Source organism: Stenella coeruleoalba (assembly GCF_951394435.1).
Source record: "Stenella coeruleoalba genome assembly, chromosome: 7".
Classification (NCBI taxonomy): domain Eukaryota; kingdom Metazoa; phylum Chordata; class Mammalia; order Artiodactyla; family Delphinidae; genus Stenella; species Stenella coeruleoalba.
In genome coordinates, this window is record NC_137153.1 from 76,205,865 (window position 1) to 76,223,838 (window position 17,974).

The 17,974-nt window shown below is 40.6% G+C and overlaps 1 protein-coding gene across 4 annotated transcripts in view; it reads left to right on the forward strand.

Moving 5' to 3' along the window:
* Positions 1–17,974, forward strand: part of TMC1 (transmembrane channel like 1) — a 387,898-nt gene that overhangs the window by 179,566 nt on the left and 190,358 nt on the right. The gene's annotated exons all lie outside the window — the stretch shown is intronic.

The following is a 17,974-nucleotide window of genomic DNA, read 5'->3' on the forward strand; positions in this document are numbered from 1 at the left end:
CTTCCCACTGGTAACCACTAGTTTGTTCTCTATATCTGTGATGCCTCATCATTAGGTAGAATAAGAGGAAATAGAAAGTTGACAGGGGAAACTTAGTTTAGTTTAACCCTAAACTAAATTATTTAGTTATTTTTCTTTAGTTGCATTTAGCTTCCAGATTGTTTCTTCAATGCCACCTTTCACAAGAATATATATATATATATATATTCATATATATATGAATAAATATTAGGCTATATCCCTGGCCATCTGTAATGGTCATGTTATTCTGTTCAATGGCTTGCTTGTGGGGTTGTATCCTAACTGGAATTGCAGTTGGTATATCAAGATGCGTTGTATGCATTTATATCTTTCTTTTTTCTTTCTAAATGTTTCCAAACTGGGTTAGAGCTCCTAGCCATGAGTACTCTCGGATCAGCTTAATTACTAAAAGAAGAATTATAGTTTTACTGTACAGTGACCTTGTAAGAAGTACCAGTGCAGCTCAATTTCAAATTCTGCTCACATTTCAATATATTTTTGATATATTTTGCTTAGCAGTTTATTTGCTTTCTCATTGCCACTGTTTTTCCTGATCATAGAACTCTATAAAACTCAATAATGGGGAGTGACTCAAAAGTTTGGTTATTTTTACTAGTAAACTATTTCGGGGGTAAGCACTTCACATTTCACATTCTTATGCTCCACAGCACTGTAATCCCTTGGATTCAAGAGAATATTTTGGAGATAATTGGCAGAAAATAGAATTAACAATGCTATCAATTTTCATGTTGAATAACTTTAGAGGGAATGATGGCATCTTATACTTAAGAATAAACATGCAAGAATTTGTAAAAGTTGGCAAACTGCAAGAATAATACATTTAGAAAATTGTGCTATGATTAAATGTCCTGGCTATATAGCTTATTTCCTTTTTAAATGTTTAAAATGAAATTTAAAGCACAATTGAGCTTGGCTTGGATAGGCAGACTGTATATTAACTGGGGATTTAGTTAATATCCAAGAGCTGATCTACTTCTGACAGTAAGACCCAAATAGCCCCCTTGGAAGTTTCCATAGAGGTTGATTAACCTTTTAAAATCCCTTTTTCTGGGGCTTCCCTGGTGGCGCAGTGGTTGAGAGTCCACCTGCCAATGCAGGGGACACGGGTTCGTGCCCCGGTCCGGGAAGATCCCTATATGCCGTGGAGCGGCTGGGCCCGTGAGCCATGGCCGCCGAGCCTGCGCGTCCAGAGCCTGTGCTCCGCAACGTGAGAGGCCTGCGTATCGCAAAAAAAATAAAAATAAAAAAATATTCCTCTTTCTCCCCTTCTTTTTGGCCTCTGCCTTCTTTAGTTGTGTGCTAATTTGCTACATAGAATCTTGATTTTCTAGAATTGCTACCTTGATGTATGGGGGAAAAGAAAATTTAATAAAATCCTTGATTTTGAAAATCTTGAATTTTTCATATTTGATTTTTTGAGGAGAAATTATTTAAATTTATTTCTGTTTTAACAATCTCCATGGAGTAATGATTAAATGTAAATTGTTCAATATGCCTTTTCAAAGTTTTACTTGTTAAACCTCATACTAAACCTCTGAAATATTGAGTCAATAATCTCTAATTCCCTGTTCAAAATTTCCACAAAGCAGAAACATAAATGTCTTCATTGTTAACGACAGACAAACAAAACCAATAACAACAACAAAATAATTTTTACACTTCTAGGATTCTATATTCGGTATTGCATGAGTTTTATTTATTAGATATGTTCCAATAATCTTTGTTATTTAAGAGCAGATGAATTAACTTCACTACTTTAACCTCTTTGGCTCTGCCTATTGCCACATGACTCTTCATTAGCAGTCCTAAGAACAAATTATGCATCAAAATTCCAATTAAGAGTCTATTGTTTGCCTACTCAATATCCCCTAGGAGAAATCTTATACAAGAGCTTTTGTTTCAGAACTAAGTGCCAGGAAAATTTTGCTGTCCTCAAGTAATGGCATGTTTTCTCCTTCTAGACAATGAGACCCATGTAATTGATCATATTTTCCTTTGTGATTTGGCTGCCGGGAAGCGCAGAGCCAAACTTCCAGCCCAAATGTTATGGCTATGTAAGGTCCTATGGCCCACATAGCTGGGATCTTGATATTGATTTTCAGTCTTGACTCTGGTTGACAAAACATGCCATTATAAAAAAATTATAAAAGTATCTATAGGCTATCTGAAATTATTATGAAGTAGGCTATAAATAAACCAGTCAATTGTTTAAAAAATAATTCAGTTTTTGCAGGGAGATGACTTTATGAACGATCTTTAGATTCACACTTCAACCCTCAGAAGACCATATCATTTTCAGTATACATTTCATGTGCATTTACCATGTGCTGGACAGATGTGCTCCTGGCAGAGAGGTTTCTAAGTATTAACAGAGTTCAGTCTCTCAAGGGCCTTTGGAGGCTCTAGAAGGAGGGACAAATACAAATTATGCAAGACTAAATAAAATAGGTGTTGAATAGCAATAAACTTTTTTGATATAAGGGTACAAGGAAAGGAACAATTTATTCTCCAAGGGCTTAAAAGATAGAGGTTTTCTCAAAGGCAAAAAACTGAGGTCATTTCAAGCCAAAGAGGCTATATGAAGAATGCACAATGTTGCTAAATTGTAGTGAGAAATGACAAAACAATGTTGTTACAGAACATTATTAATGAGCAACAGATTATCATTAATACTGCTTCTTGAGGAAGATGTGTTTATGTAGAGGTGGGTAGAGTTTTTTAAAGAGAGCTTCTGGGAATTTCACTACACTAGTCCTTATCATATGCAGTTCAGTTTAAAAATTGTATTTCTCCTTTTTCTTGATAGAGGACTATCATTAGGACTATCAATCATAACTGGGGCTATTTCTGAGTTGACAGTCATAATGAAGAGAGGAAGCAAAAGAGGAAAGGAGACGATACAAGAAGAAAAGGGAAGGAAAAAATGATGACAGGGATTAACTGTATTTTCCTAAGGTGGAGAGAGCACATGAGGATAAAAAGCGTATGGAATTCCTCAAGATAAAGGTTTCTCTGGATTGGAATTGACCAAAATAGAGAAGGGTGAAGAGACTATGACATATGGAAAATTCTCCTTGGGAAAAATGTCAGTGGAAAAGTTATTGGGTCAGATTGTTCTTCTGTCAAGGTAGAACATGGTGGCAATTTGACAAGGAACACAGTTTGGTACAATTAAGCCATCAAGCTTATGATGTGTGTTGTGTAGGGATGGGGAGGTGGGTTGGGGCCCAGGTGGGTGGTAGGAGAAATCATGTATCCTGGGTCTTGCCCATATATTGATGTTAGATTCCACTGACCATGTCACCACCTGAACTGTTTGACTTTGGTAGCTAATTTATAACATCAAGAAGAGTTGCCTAAGCAGAATCAGAGGGCAATTTCATAAACAGCAATTGCAGTGATTCCTACTGGCCAGGTGCTTTCAGAAACAATTTACACAAGGGCTGATTTCGACATGCACTAATGTATACAGTTTAGCTAGTGTTTTATATGGAAACTGTGATAAACCGTTCTAATTGGTGCTTAATTTACATAGATTAGAGAGTTCCACAGGCCCACACATTAATGCTTGGGGATTTTGGGTCATTTAATGGAGATGCCAATTTGATTCAGATAAATAACCAATTTTAGGGAATCCTGCTAAAGTTTGCCTGATACAAACTAGACTATCTTATTTTATTTTAATATTTTTTTGTACCAAGTTATTTATTTAGGCAATGATTGTAATAGTAAAAGCTTGGAGACAACTTAAATGCCCATCAGCAGGAACTGATTATACAAAGTATGTCTCCATAAAATTAAATATGTGCATTTAAAATAATGAGGCATGTAATGATAGCACACTGTCTAAGACACATATTTAAGTTAAAAAGGAAGATGCAGAACAATGTGTAAAGTATTCTAACATATGTGTTTTAAAAAGAGATGGAGTCCTGTATATATGTATCACATGTGTATGCCTAGTGTTCCTCTGGAATGCCACTAATGACAGAAACTAATTGACAGTGGCTGGCCTAGAAGGAAATATTAAGGGTCAAGAGTAGGAAGGAGACTTAACTTTTCATTGTTTCTTTTCAAACTAGTCAGTCTTGAGGTTTTTTTTTGCTTACTCTTGCCCAGTGGCCTCAACTAGCTTTCCATCTCTTTGCAAGATTCAGGACAAAGGGAATCACTGTATCAACATGAGGCAGGAAAGCTTTGATTTTCTAGTCCTGTTCTCTGTGGATGTATCCCAGATTCCTCCACAACCTGGGTCAGAGCATCTGTGGCCTTAGTATGAAGTTTTGTAAAAGGTTCTTCTTCAGACAGATGAATGAGAAAGATTTCCTCCTTCTGTATGGAGATAGCATAGCAAGCAGAGTGGGATGGATCTCATCCATGGCTTATCTCTGAGGTTAGGTACTGTTGTGCACTCTGCACACTGCACAACCATTTGTGGTGGCCCTGAACTGGGTCACCTTGCTGGGAGAGACTCTGAGTTCCAGGCACCTCACTTGGTATATCACTAACAGAAAACTCAAGCTCTAGGTAGATCATTACACCTGCCCTACTTTTCCACCTGCTCTCACAGTCTTCAGGGTGGCAGAGTCCAAGGAAGTAATTATAAGTTGATGTGGCAAATGATATGAGTGCTATGGAAGAGAATCTATGAAAGGCTTTCAAAGAGTGAAGAGGAAGCCATTCTGCATGGGGGCAGTTGCATCAGGTGGAGCCGTCTAAGTCAGTGTTTCTCAACTGGGGCCCTCTAAGGGATCTTTGGTAAAGTTTGGAGACATTTTGGTTGTCTCAGCTGGGGGTTATGGTGCTACTGGTGTCTAGTGGATGAAGGCCAGGGTTGCTGCTGAACATCCTACAATGCACAGGACAAAGAATTATCTAGCCCAAAATATTAGTAGTGCCGCCATTGAGAAACCTGGTCATATGCTGTGGTAATAAATAACTTTAAAAAATCTCAGTGGCTTAACTCAACAAATAATGGTATCTCCCTCATGCTGTACGTCCAGTCTGGGTTGGCAATGCAGTCCTCTTCATTGTAGTTCCACCAGGGAGTCTGGCTGATGGAATCTGTGTGGGCTTCCACCATCACTGTGACAGGAGAAAGGAACTTAGTGGATGGCACAGGAGAGTTTTAAACTTCTGCTCAGAATTGGCACGTGTCCTTTCCAATCACGTTCCATTGGCCATTATCTATCATATGACCAAGCCTAAATTCACAGCAGGTGGGAAGTTCATTTTTGTCTTGTACCCAGAAAGAGGAAAGAATGGGAATAGTTTTGAACGGCCCTCATGACTGTTGTACTGATGGTAGCAGTGGTTGTGGCAGTGGTGCGGGGATTTAGTCAAGTCTTCTGCTGCATAACAAACCACCCCAAACTTAGGGGCCGAGGACAGTCATTTAATTAGCTCATGAAGCTGAAATTTGGATAGGTCTGGAAGGGAACAGCTCATCTCTACACCATGTGGCATCAGCTGAGGCAGCTCAAAAACTGGGAGCCAGAATCATCTGAAAGCTTGATCGCTCATATGTCTGGCAGTTGATACCGGCTAGACTGAGACCTCAGCTGTGACTGTCAGCTGGACCACCTACACATGGCCTCTACATGTGGCTGTTTGGCTTCCTCACAACATGGTGGCTGGGTTCCAAGGCAGAAAGTAAATGCTGCCAGTTTCTTAAATCCTGCGCCTGGAAACTGGCACAGCATCACTTCTACCGTATTCTCTTTATTGAGGAGTTACAGAGCCCAAATTTAAGGGGAGGGAACATAGACCTCATGTTTCAGTAGGAGGAAGGTCAAAGAATCTGGGGGCTATGTTTTAAAACTGTTTCTCAGGTCAGTGACAGGGTTGAAGAAATGGCAAGATTTCTTTAGATGGAGTTTGGGGAATGAGCATTCTGAACAAAAGCACATCATATCTGAATTATCCTCAGTTTTCTAGGTGGTCCTGCCTCCTAGCTACTCACTCCTAGTGCTGACATAAGCCTTATGGAAATGTTTTGATCCAATTATAAAATATATATCAAGTGCACTGTTTCACTAATGTGAAGTACAATCTGGGTTTATTCTGATTTAATTGTCTAAAATTATACATGAGTCATTCTAATGCAAACAAATGAAATTTTTAAAAAAGCATCACCAAATTTTTCTGTTAAATGTTTGTTTTTCTTTAATAATAATAATAATTTAGTTCATAATAGTAGTTTAGTTTACCTCAATTTTGGGATTTAGTAGATTAGTGGCACTCATTCTGCTTTGGATTCATTTTGCTATGAACTTCATGCTATGAATTTTGACTTTAAAACAGGCTGGACTTGACCTGAAACACTTTCTTCAGGAATCAGATGCAACAGGGGTTGAGGAATAGCATAAATGGGCCATCCTTTTTCTGATTTTGAGAAGGGGATTATTACCAATATCCATGTGTTTTCCTGTCTTTTCAGAGTAATTTCTAGCAGCGTTGGCTGTGGGTCATAGAACCGCAGAATTGTAGAGCAGAGAGCATCTTTCAAGATCATCTAAGTTGAGTTTCCTCATTTTGCATATGAGAAAAGTGAGAATCAATGAGGCAAGGTGACCTCTTAGAGTTACAACTCACTATTACGCAGAAAGAGGAAGGGCAGTTGGTACATGGTGGAGGGGCCCCATGTTGGTACATGAAGGACAGTTGGAGGGGACCCACTGATGAATTACAGGGAATCGAATGTTCCCCCCCTGTATTTTTCACTGAGGAAGAAGCAGCTTCTTAGCTTCTACTGCACTGGCTTCTCTTGTGACCCCTGTCCCAGCCCTTGGCTCCATCTACTCCACATTCCTAGCCCTGGACCATTCCATCTGCCTTCTGTTTATGCGCTGACAGCTGCCTTTCCCCTCATCCTTCGTTCTTGTTCTTTTAAAGCCAAGGGGGAGTTGCTCCACTGACAGCATTTGAATTCAGCTCATGAAAAATTCTATAACAAGTGTACTTGACTGTTTGATCTCTGACTTCTCCCACATATTTGCCCTTTATACCCTGAGATCCATAAGCTTCATTTCCTTGGAGCAGATTACAATTTCAATGGAAAGGAAATGTGTAGCTTTCAAGCTGAGCTCAGTTCTAATAAGAATCAAGTAAAGCTCAATCCTGGGCCACTGTGGATACTCAGGCACTGAGTCAGGCTGTGGCCATCTCTCTGAAAACACAGCTTCATTGTTATGATGCTGGAAAATCCCTGACCTCGGTTCAAATTCCAGCCACACCATTTACCTGCTGTGTGATCTGGGCAAGATGCTTCAACTCTGCAGACTCAGTTTCCCCTTATATAACTGGGAACACTAATATTTGTTAGTGCATCCTGTGTGTCAAACTCTTATGGTTTATGATCCAGTGAGGAAGATGGACATGAATCAAATGATCACAAATAAATATAAAATTATAAATAGGTAGATCCATAAGCCATGAGTCCATACATCAGGACTATCTGGGCAAACTGGGATATATGGATCCTCCCCATCCTACCTTTCCCATGACAAAGAAGGTTGGGAAGGACTTCCCTGGGGATGGGAAGATGGAACTGAGATCTACAGGAAGAGTGAGGATTACTAGGCAAAAGGGGTAAGACAGGAACATTTAGGCCAAGAGAGCAAGCAGCATATGCAAAACTCTAAAGCAAGGGGAAGCATGGAGCCTACAATGGATTGAAGACCCGTATGGTAGAAGACTAGAGGAGTGTGTGGCAAACGTAGGGGCCAGAGCACTTGCCTGTCTCATAGGTGTTAGGAATGTGGGCTTGATCCTCGCTGGTTTTACGCAGGGGAATTGCAAGACTAGGTTTGTATTTTAAAAAGATCAGTCTGGCTTCAGAGTACAATTGAGTTCAGTAGTGGTTCTCAGTCTTGGCTTTCAAAGTGAAGCTTTTACACAATACCAAGGCCTGGGCCCCACCCCCAGTGATTTGGATTTAGTTGGTTTAGGGTAGCTTCCTGTAGGTTATAATGGATGCCAGGGCTGAGATTTACTGTAGAAAGCGGCTTTAATGGATGTGGGGAAGAACAACTGCAAAGCTACTCCTGTAGCCCAGATAAGTAATGATGAGATAGGTTTATGGCAGTAGCAGGGACCCTGTAGCTGGACTTCCAATTCCTGGAGGACTTGTTAAAATGCAGGTATCTGGGCCCCCTTGATTAGGCCTGGATTGGGGCCTGAGAATGTGCATTTCTGACCAGTTCCCTGGAGATATTAATGTTGCTGGTTTGGAGACCACACTTGGAGAATCACTGATCTAGAGAAAAGCTGTCAGATTTGGTAGATAAAATGAACAGAAGTTGGTGATAGATGGCCTGTGCACCTAAGGGTGAGGGAGATTGCAAGGAGTCTTTTTAGTTTTCTGACTGTATGGGGTGTGCCATTTATTGACCTTCGGGGAACAGCCAATCAGACCAGAAAGGATCATGAATTCAGTGCTGTGCATGTATTTGAGGATGTCTTTGAAACAACTAAGTGGATATATTAAGTAGGGACATATATAGAACTTGGAAGAGGAGGTGATTAGAGATGTAAATTTGAGAATCATTGTATAGATGGTCACTGAAACCAAGGACTTATCTATCAGTGGGACCGCTCAATTTTCCAACTTTCTTTTGCTCTTATCCTTAGTTTCAAAGCTCTGGCTTCTCTTTTTCTTAGCCTGTCCAAAGTGTCATAACCCTTCCAGCCTCAGTGCCTTCTTATGCCTTCTTAAAGACTATTCCTTCTGTTTGGAAGAATGTTTACTCTCCCTCTTCAAATTTAGCTCCTTTTGGATTCTACCCCTCAGGCTTGGTCATTAGCAACCAGGAATCCTTGTTTCTCTGATTTGTAGCATAAATCAAAGTTGGTGATTATGTGTTTATTTGTGTGATAATTTGCTAAATGGTCATCTCTCTTACTAGATTCTAAGAGAACACCACTGCGTCCTGAGGGCTTAGCTCAATATCTAATTGCACTTAAGGAAACCCTCTGAGATAGTTGTTAAGTGTCCAGCAGGTTAGTTACAGAGGTGGTAGTTGTTAAAACTGGTAATTTCTCAGGAATGGGGAGAAGCAGTCGCTGGTGTTTTTTCAGTGATGAGATTAAATTTTGTAGGACTCCGAATGTGTGAATCAGCAACAGCGCCATCTGGTGGAAATAAGTGATGCAACAACTACGACCTGGCAGTCCAGGCCCAGGGTTTTTTAAACAAATGCTGCTCTGGGAGAAAAGACTTTTTTATACTTAAAAAATATGAGTAAAATTTATTAGAGGGAAGATGGACTCTCTTTTTGAGAGAGACAGTTGGAATAATTGGATATTGAAAACAGCGTTTAGTTTTCCAAAAAGAACGACACTGTAATTCAGAGGGGTTTATTCAAAGGACACATATGGAAGGAAATAAGGAAGTTAGAGATCTCCACCCAAAGTCAGCATTACAGAAAAACGGGAACAGGCATATAGCTGTGCTTCTCAGACTGATTTGCATTTGGGAATTGACTGGTCAATGCGGATATTGCTATCTGGTTGCCTTGTAGTCTCCTCGGTGGCAGATGCAGGTCTCCGTTACTTTCTCCTCTCTTGCTCTTGTGGGCCTGCCTCCTGCAGAGACATGGTGTTACTAAAATGGTGACGTCAGGGACTTCACAATATGGGGGCTTGAAGGTATGAAAGTGGACTCATAATTTTTCTTTGTTTCTAAATTTTTCTCAGAATGGGGAAGATATATGGCTTTTTAATTCTGTGATAGGAAATGAAAACTGTGACTAGAGCCCACAATTTATGAAATTGATTTCACAATGTGCAGCTCTCCTCTGCTTCTAATTCAACTATTCTTGTTGCTATCAGTAGACTTAGTGAAGGACTTGGAGCCAGGTGGATTGATGTTGGTCAGTCACTTCCCTGGGTATGATGTCCCTATTGGACAGAGCTTTTGTATCCATCTACTTCACAGACCATTGTCCAGCCTGCACATCGTTTGCTCAGAGGTCTGGTGCCCTCCCTTATTCCATTCAGATACGGCATTGTTGGGGGTCATATAATACAGAATATAATCACTGTACCAGTTAAGTGGTTTCGATTCAAATAGCTTAAATTATAAGGGAATTTATTTCTTATATAACTGGTAAGTCTAGCAATAAAATGGCCTTTCTGTGAGGGATGATCCAGTGGTTCAGTGATGTCAAAAACCCTGTCTGTTTTTCCACTTTGCTATCTACAATGCTGGCTTCATCTTAAGGTTGTCTTCCTTTATTGTCATAGGTTTTGTATCAGTCAGGATCAACTGCATTATGCTATAGTAACGTTACGGACTGAATGTTTGTGTACTCTCAATCCATATGTTGAATCCCTAATCCCCAATGGGATAGTATTAGGAGGTAGGGCCTTTGGAAGGTAGCTAGTGAGCAGAGCCCCATGATGGGATGTGCCCTTATAAGAAGAGGAAGAGACATCAGCGTTTCCTTTCTCTGTCATGAGAAGACACAGTGAGAAGGCAGCCATCTGCAAGCCTGGAAGAGGGTTCTCACCAGACACTGAATCTGTCAGTACCTTAATCTTGGATTTCCAAGCCCCAGAACTGTGAGAAAATAAATATTTTTGTTTAAATTACCCAGTCTGTGATATTTTGCTCTGGAAGCCAGAGCTGGCTAATACAGAAATTGGTACCATGAAGTGGGGTGCTGTGGAAATGGCTTTGGTACTGGGTACTGGGTAGAAAATGGAAGAGTTTTGAAATGCATGCTAGAAAAGCCAAGATTACCATGAAATGACTGTTAAAGGTAATTCTGGTGAGAACTCAGAAAGAAAAGAGGAACTCCATAAAGAAAGCTTCTATCTTCATAAAGCATAATAATTAATCATGAATAGAATGATAGAAATATGGATGGTAAAGGCCGTTCTGATGACGGCTCAAACAGAAACGAGAAACATGTAATTGGACAATAGAGAGAAGGCAGTCCTTGTTATAAAGTGGCAAAGAACATGACTGAATTTTGTTCACATTCCAGTGTTTTGTGGAAGGTAGAACCTGTGAGTGATAAACCGGGTATTTCACTGAGGAGCTTTCTAAGAAAGGTGTTGAAAGAGTAGCTTGGTTCTCCCTGACTGCTTATAGTAAAACACAAGAAGAGATAAATGAATTGTAGAAGGAATTATTATGCAAAAAGGAACCAGAATTTAAAGATTTCGAAAATTCTCAGTGTATGCAGAGAGCACAGAGTGTGGTGGGACAACCGTTTGATAGGACATTAGTATGAACCATGGACCTAATCAGCCACCTCAGCAGAAACTCTGCCAGTTTGAACTGAAGGAGATGGCTGTAGGACTTCTTAGATCCCACAGGACTGGACCATGGTGCTACTCAGCTGTGAAGGTGTGCGATTCTTCAAGACTAGGGAAGAACAACCCCAAAGGTGATTTAGAGGTCATCAGAGCTGCCTGCCTCCTTGATTCTATTCGTTTCCTGTCATGCATTATGTTCCCTCTCTGTAATATTCTCTCCTGTGAAAATGAAAAGGATAAGATTCAGTCATTACAATAAACTAGTTACGCTACGGTGTTGATGCTTCACATCTACCATACTTCATTCTATGGTCTCCATGGAAAAGGACCTTTGATAGCTGCTCACTCCACTATTCTTCTCTTCCTTTCTTTTCCTCCAGCTAGGAGCAGCATCAACGGCTTTTCCTCAAGACTGTCCCCAGGATCTTCTGGTGAGGGTGGGACTGTCTGGCGCCACATACTTTTTTGAGCCACAGACCGAGGGGTTCAATTCCATGGAGCCACTGTCCCTTTACTGATGCTGTCACTTCTGACCCTCCCCCAGCTCTCTCTCCTTGAATCTCTTTGCCTTAGGACACATCAGTTTTTCCTCCACTTCTTCTTTACAGGGCTCTGTGATGCTGATGACTCAAGGCCAATGCTCGTACTTACCTCTTTATCAAGCCGCATCATCTCAGAAACTAGGTGATGGTTTTTCCAGCCTCTAAAACATGGAGATAGCATTCTCAGTGACTGAGTGTCATTGCTTTGTGGCACGTCGAAGACTAGGTAAAGAGTGGATGTGGGAATTCTCAGAAATCTCTTAAGTGGAGGCACCAGGGGAGCAGATATGTGCTACATTTAGTCACTCATGCAGGTGTTTATTTAATTGCCTACTAAAGATGGAGACTAGTTTGTTTATTTTAATGTGATATAACTTAAATGCAATAAGGAGCGTAATTTTAAGCGTACAGTTTGATGAGTTTTGCATATGTACACATTTATTTAACTACCATCCTGATCATACAGAGAGCATTTCTAGCATCTCAAAAAGTTCCCTATGCCCCTTCCTGGTCAGAACATCCCCCAAGGTATTTACTTTTGAAAAAAATTATGTTATAAATGTTTCAAACATAAAAGCGTGGAGAATAACAAAATGTACCCCCATACATATATCATCCTTATACTTATTACCCAGATCCAGTGTTTTTAAAGATTTTGCTGTACAATATTTATCTATTCCCCTTCTCTTTATGCATGTGTGTTAACTATTTTAAGCACACCTCAATTATCACATCATTCTATTTTGATATACATTTCCAAAAACATGGATATTTTCTTACATAGCCATAGCTTTATTGTACTGTGTGTTAAATGATGTGGAATCATTTAACACACAGTACACATTACAATCTCCTTAATTGTCTGTGTATAATTTATTTGGTCAAATTGAGATTCCGTCAAGGCCCATGGTAGTCCTCTCTCTCTTTTTCTCCTTGTCATTGACTTGTTAAAGATACTATGAGTTGACCTGTAGAACGTCTGTTTCCTTTAGGTGGTGTTTAACTTGTTCCTCCAGCTGCCATTTTCTTTTTTGACTGGAATTCAGCTCTAAAGCCTTCATCCAACGCAGGTTCAGGTTTTTGCAAGAGTACGATGTTATATATTTCACATCACATCACATCACTTCGGGAGGCACATTGGATCTGTCAGTTTCATTTTAGTGATTTTAATATTGATTCTTGAATTCAAGTGTTCACAGCCTGATCTCTCCCTTTCCTTATCAACCTTTCATCTAATGATTTCCACATTAGCTTTAAACATTTATTCTGCAAATATTTGTCAGAGCCTCTACTGAGTACTGTTAATGTGCAAGATACTGGGGTTACCAAGGTAGACAAAAGGAACTAGTTGCTGACAAGTATAAAGACTATTCATGTATCCTCCGCCTAAGAGTATACCCCCCAAATATGGAGTTTCTGTTTTTAGAGCAGATTTTTCTAGCCGGGGAAAGATGTGAATGGGAAATACAATTGGACCCCAGAGCTTCCTTAATGTCTAATTAATCCTATTACCTTTTCTTCCTTTACTTCTTCCTCATTTCATTCCTTTCTCTTCTCTCTTCCATTTTTCAATTATTTTGCTTTCATAATATGCTGGGTATACTGAAGATCGGTATTAGAAGTAAGGTGCACTAAATTATTCTTGTTCGTATGCCACGGTGATTCATGAGGGAGTTGGTTAGATAGCAGATCATACAACAACCTAATTTTGTCAAAGATAAAACTAAAATACAAGACCTTGTTACTTTTCTAAGTTTACACAATAACTGACCCCAATAATAAAGGCTGTCTTTACTGGAAGTACCCAGTAGCACACCTTCTGACAAGCAGCAGGGACTCTTCCAAGAAGAAAGATAGTCAAAGGCACATAGTGTAAATCTACACCAAAGCACACCTGATAAGGAATTGTATACACTGTCCCCTCTGGAAACTCAGTATACTGTGTATTTAACATAGTTGCTTTCGGCAGCTTAAAGTAGTTGAGTTGTGCGTCAGTAGGTGTTCTTCATGGAATTCAAATATGAAAGGCTTTCACTCCACATTGAAGAAAATGCACAACTAACTAAAGAAATTCAAGTTTAAAAAGGAAGAAAAAAGAGCAAAGAAAAATCCACTAGGGTCTCTAAAATAGAAGTGTGTGAGACATTGACTGTCAGTGGCTTATAGGCGCCATAAAATCTTATATCCCTCCTTCAATGTTGTGACAGGGTGGAAGGCACATGGGCCACTAACATCCCTGGCATATATTTGTGGATTTGAATTTCATAAAGTGAAATACCATCAGCTGAGGGCTTTGCTGCTACTGTTACAGAGCTGTGGCATCTATCACAAAACTGCCACATGAGAGACTTCTCAGATGACAAGATGTGGAATTCCTAATGAGAAAAGTTTATTAGAAAAGACTCTCTAATGCTGCCTCTTTAGAGAAGGACGTTTTACGTTTGTAATGGACCAGAGTTCTAGCTGTTGACTTTTCTTCCTGCACAGAGAAGAAAGGATGACACAGTGCTGTTCACGTTGGGCAGGGAAAGTGCTCTTGCCAAGCGGGTCAGCGGGACACAGGGACTGCATGCCTCACAATAGTGCAGACTGGCTCATATTTACTCAACTCTGTGGCCTCGCAGTGCTCTGTGACAGATTTCAGTGTCTGGAAAAGGAAGGGCTACCTTGAGGGCACCTGCTCTTCACCCTCTATTAGATTAAGATTGAAGAACGATAGTAGCCGTGTGTAGCAACTGGCATGAGGGCATCCTGGATACCCACATGTCAGCTCCAGGAAACGGCTACATTTTCCAACTTTCTCACCACGTGGCCCTGAGAATGAATAAAAGTCAGTGCTTATTAGGGGTGTATAAAGAGTTGGTAATATACCTCTCACAAGTCCCTGACCCAGATTTAGGGGCCATCGTGCCTTGGATGTTATCGGGAGCTGTGTTGTGTGTGTTCTGTTTAGCTCCCTAGTGGAGAATAATAACAATAGCAACAGTATTAATAATGAAACCCAGATGTCAGCGCAGACCCTCTGTTCTCCGGTCTTCTTCAAGATTTTTACGCGTTTCCAGGGATTAATGTTGGTTCAGGGCTGGCTCCTACTTCCTGCTTCTGGGAGAACTTATTCCACATTCCTAGCCTCTCATCTCCCATATAAGTTCCCTTCTCTCCACCCCATGCTGCACGAACACTGTACTCATCCCTTTCTCTTTGAATTACATGAAAAAAAACACCTCTCATGGGGCACTTATGTGTAATAGTCTTTACTGCACGTTTGAGAACACAGAAGGGGGTTTATATCCTAGCAGAGCAAATATCTTAAATGGAAAATAGAAAAAAATGAAACAAAACAATCCTCAGCTACCACAGTGTTGCATTCCTATTATCTTTTTGCTCCCTCCTTTTCTTCTGTTGCCTCCCCCTCAGAAGTGGAAGTAGACCCTACCATCCTCAGTCTCTGCTCTGGGGATCTTCTTGTATATCCAAAGAAGAATGAATGTGCTCTTGGTCTGCTAAATCATCTACTCTGGGTCTCAATCCTTCTCGCCCACCAGTCTCTGCAATTGAAAGGGGGCAGCAGAGAGATTTATTTTCCCAGTGACATAAATTAATTCCTCCCCCTATTCTTCCAACTTGGAAGTCAGATTTCATTATGGTTAGTTTTGATTAAAAACAAGCTTTTTATTTTTTCTCCACTACTGGAATAATAATGTAAGGGAGCATTGCGAGGTATGATTATTCTATTTTCATAATGTTATCTATTATTACTAATACCTTTTTCTTCTCCCGAATGTGGCTGAATAATGTAGCAAACACTACATTATTAAAGATAATAAAAAAGTGGAGTCAGAGCTCTGATAATAAAATTACTGAATTCTCCAAGACCGAGGACCTGGTTTTCAGTCATGAGTTTCCTAATCCTTGCTCCTACTGCTAGGAAGGCTGAACTGGTTTCCCTGTCTTTATCAGTGAGTCACATTTAGGAGGGACCAGGGACTTCCCTGGTGGTGCAGTGGTTAAGAATCCGCCTGCCAATGCAGGGGACCTGGGCTCGAGCCCTGGTCCGGGAAGATCCCACATGCCGTGCAGCAACTAAGTCTGTGCACCACAACTACTGAGCCTGTGCTCTAGAGCCTGTGAGCCACAACTACAGAAGCCACCACAATAGAAGCCGACACACTGCAACGAAGGGTAGCCCCCGCTTGCCGCAACTAGAGAAAGCCCATGCGCAGCAACAAAGACCCAATGCAGCCAAAACTAAATAAATAAATTTATAAAGGAAAAAAAAAGAGGGGCTGGAAGACAGGAAGGTGATGACTTTTGGGAGAATGCAGAATTTGTATTGTGGAAGCTATTCTTTCCTACTCAAAGAAGGACTTTGGACTTGTTCCTCTCCTTTTCCTGTACATTTGGGGATGTACATCTGTTTCCTCCTCTCCACTTGGTTAGGTGCTGACAATGTTCTCTTGTCTTAAAGTTGCTTCCTATTGGACCAGAAGAGTGTTTGATGCTAATGAGACAAGGAGAAAGTGGTAGGAGAGACATGGCTTAGCCAGAGGACACCTGCCTTTCCCACCATTTTTTTTGCAAAGATATTTAGATTTCCCTCCATTACGTGGATGCCAAAGAAGATGGATGGGGCAAAAGCCTTCTTGCAAATATCTCCCAAAAGGACTGTGGAAGAGTGGATTAAAAAAAAAAAAAAGTCTGTAGGTTAAATTTCACAAGGAAGGGGCTGGGGAGTAGAGGCCAAGTTGAAGCTGGATTTTCCATATCAAACAGTATGCAGAGGAAGACCCCTCAGGACCCTGTAATGAACCAACAACTGCACATCCAGTCCCTGGACACCTGCCATGCAGAGGAGGCCCTGTCATGTTGGTGGATAAGAGACAGCAACAACCTCCAGAAAGGGATATCAGAGTTGCTGCATCTCAAGAAAGTCAGTGTTACCCGCTCCCACATCAGTTGCCTGAAGTTTTGTGGGTAAATGCAGGTTAGAGAATCAGAGAGGAGAAAGGGAGAAGGCAGTCATGAGAAAGTAGACCATGCCTTCAGTGGGGTGCTGGAAATAGTTCATACCTGCTCAAGAGACTAAGTTTAAATTTTCAGGAATTTTGCCAGTTGTTCATTGGTAGTTTGAATCAGCCCTGGTTGGACTACTCTATATAGCATTAATACACAGTGGAAATCAGTCGCTGCTACAAATTGGGCACTTTGGATTTTTTCTCCCCTAAAGAGTTGGTCTGCCAGTGTGCCACTGCCTTCTCCCCACCCCAGACAGGTGCTGTCCACGGACAGTGAGAGCCTGAGGGGGTGTAACTTGTCTGATTATTTTAAGAACAAAAGAGAAATTAAATTGAAATATAACCAGGGAATCCTGTTCCTCAGCAAGAAAAGGGAGGTCAACAAAACAAAATTGGGTCAGTTATTAGAAAAACAAAATACCATTCTATACTGTATTCTTACCACAATTGGCTACTCTGCTTCTGCAGGGGAGGGAAGATAACTTCCCTCTACTTTTCTGAGTTCTCGGTGAGACTTCTGTAATAATAGATTAACAAGAGAAAAACAAACAAGTTTATTAATATGTATACCTCATGGGAGATACTCAGAAGAAAATGAGTAAGCCCGAGGTGGCTTAGAATTCAGACTTAAATACTATCTTAGTAGGGAAAGGGGAAAAAGGATGTAGGCCTCTCAGGGCAGAGTGAATGATTTTTAGGAAAGTTGAATGGGTCCTTAGAAGAATGTATATGGGAGACATGATAGTTTGTGGCAAAGTTCATTTAGGCATGGTGTTGACCTCTAGCCTTCTCTCCGGTAGTAAGTCAATCTTCTCTGCCTAATGAAACTCCCAGGGAACGGATTTATGGCAAGTGAGTTCCTTTAGGAGGATCTGTGTTTAGGCACATAAGGGAAGTTCAGAGAAAGTCTCTACCTGCGTTTGCTGTTTTTCAAGTGCCTTCAGCTCAAAATAGTCAATATACCAAAGTGGCATATTTTGGAGTGGCATGTCCTGAACTCCTACAGTCATGTTTTAAGGTGACATATTCTGCTACCTTTCACCTCTGTTATGGATTGAATTGCGTTCTCCCCAAAAGATATGTTGAAGTCCTAACCCCCAATACCTCAGA